This window comes from Lolium rigidum, chromosome 3, assembly GCF_022539505.1.
Source record: "Lolium rigidum isolate FL_2022 chromosome 3, APGP_CSIRO_Lrig_0.1, whole genome shotgun sequence".
NCBI lineage: Eukaryota > Viridiplantae > Streptophyta > Magnoliopsida > Poales > Poaceae > Lolium > Lolium rigidum.
In genome coordinates this window covers 338,827,153-338,829,355 of record NC_061510.1, presented here as the reverse complement: position 1 = coordinate 338,829,355, position 2,203 = coordinate 338,827,153, and the positions used below count along the sequence as shown (strand labels likewise).

General features: G+C 43.8%; 1 long non-coding RNA gene across 1 annotated transcript; it reads left to right on the top strand.

The window, feature by feature from the left end:
- The first annotated feature begins 414 nt into the window (after positions 1–414).
- Positions 415–1,741, top strand: LOC124700132. Its single transcript, XR_007001649.1, has 3 exons — positions 415–720; positions 1,281–1,429; positions 1,528–1,741. It is a non-coding gene; the product is annotated as an uncharacterized LOC124700132 (long non-coding RNA).
- The last annotated feature ends 462 nt before the right edge of the window (positions 1,742–2,203 follow it).

The following is a 2,203-nucleotide window of genomic DNA, read 5'->3' as shown; positions in this document are numbered from 1 at the left end:
TTCCGATTTACTTAGAAAATATTTCCCGTACCTAGAAAATATTTCCCATAACAAATTAACACCAAAATCATTTTCCCATGGAACAAAGCAGCATCAAGATGACAATTATAATTTGAGCTCTTTTACGGTGATTGGCACGGAACTTTAGCTCCGTCTAATTGAATCTGGGTTCCGTCTAAAGTAATTTTTCGTAGCCGTTGATTAAATCGGTGTGTACCTTCTATAATACTTCAACAACTCTAAATGGACGTTTTGAAGGTCAACTCATGAAATCATAGTCAGGAAAAAAAATCAGGAAAAAAAAATCATCAATCGTGTTCTGCTCTCCCAATCGCAGACGCGAGCCGCGGCCGCCCCCTCCCTCCGTCGCAGCCGGCACCACCGCCGCCCCTCCCTCCGTCGCAACCGGCAGCCACCGCGGCGTGGCCCTCCCCTTCGAAGGCCTGCCTCATGAAGACCACCCCATGCCTCCCAGCAGCCGGAGTTCTTCGATCCTCCCAGTGCAGCCAGCTCAGACGCCGCCCCCTCCTCATGTGCCAGATCTCGGTCGACGCGACGACGCCTAACCGAGGAATTCTCCTCCTCGGCCAAGTCTGCTGCGCCATCGCTCTCTTCACCGCCTGGATCGGAGCCGCCAGCCACCACATCGGGATCGGAGACAGCGTCATCCATCAGGCGTGTAAAACTGGTTTATGCCATGAGTCATGCATCATCCGTCAGGTTTTTATCTGAACTCTCTTACAATCTACAGACTATGCTAATCATATATACCATGAGCATAACCAGATTTGCTCATCATTTAATTATCATTACCGTTATCATTGTGAACTGTGAATGTTGCTTAGTTTAGCACGAATGACTCACATATTACAGAAAGTGTACCACATGACATCTTTTCTTGAGCCTCTTTTGTAATAATATCTGTGTATTGCTGTCTTTAGTAACAGTTATATTAGCCTGAAAGGTGCATGTTTTCTCTGCGATTGACAAGTTGAATATATCAGTGTTTGATTGGTGAAATTCTTTGTAGGCTAATTGATAATATGGACTTATACATCTAATTTGTGATCCATATTCAGATATTTTAGTATACCGAACTGGACTGAACCTGATGCTTTTAGTACCCACTTTTATTTTTCTACTTCTTTATAAAGACTTTGATTCCTAAGTAGAATTAGGAACTGAATATCTACTACTTATATTTTTGATTTTTGTGTGTAATTGTTTCCTCTGTTCATGGATGGCAGAGACATGACAAGCTATCCAAGCTCTATGTGGAGGCCTGCCGTGCAGAGAAAGGTTCCTAATTCCCGCTGTAGTGGTGAGCACGTAGTCGTTGCAGCGGTACACACACGTGTAATACCGATACGTTGGATCGCTGACCACACCACCGTGCATCGAGAACATCATCTGAAACATCCTCAGACAGGTATCTCTGTCAGTTCCTTGACCACAAGGAAATAGTACTCACTACCGAATCAAAACATGTTCTCTGAATTCAACATCCATGTCTGGAACCTGTTGGAGGTGAGGGAGATGACGATGGAGCAGGCCGCCGCCCTGGACGAAGGCTACATGCGCAACAACAGCCCGACACAGCAGCTCAACGGCTGCACTGTGCAGCTATATCACCGGTCTGGGAGAACAAGACGAACGAGGCCTGATCGATGTGCATCGGTCCTTTGAAGATGATGGCGCAAAAGTTATTGCAGTTTCTTTTCTTTTTGGTTTCGTTTCACCAAAAGATAATCTATAGTTGTTATTTCTGTACTCGTGTTAGGTTCCTAACAAGATTTGCTCTGTCAGTTGATGTGATATAGATCAAGGGATTTGGACCTCCAACAAATCTCACATTTTCGTGATGACCTGATCATGTGTGGTTATGCTTGCTGCAAGTTACACTTCGATGTAATATTGGTTGAGGGATTTGCAAGATCGATCATCCTTTGTTTGTCCTACTTCTCTAAATTTCTACCTTGGACCAACATAAGGGTGTCATGGGCGTCTCTTCACTTGAACCATTTTATTTACTATTTGTTCTGGATCTGTTGAAAATGTTGTACACTGTCCCACGCAATATAATTTACTTGGACAAAGTAGCTGAAGCAGAGATTAAAAGAACATACGATAAAACTATTGCAACAAAATATTGTTGTATGCCAACATACATGTTGCAGCAGCCACGGTTCATCAAGATGCTCAT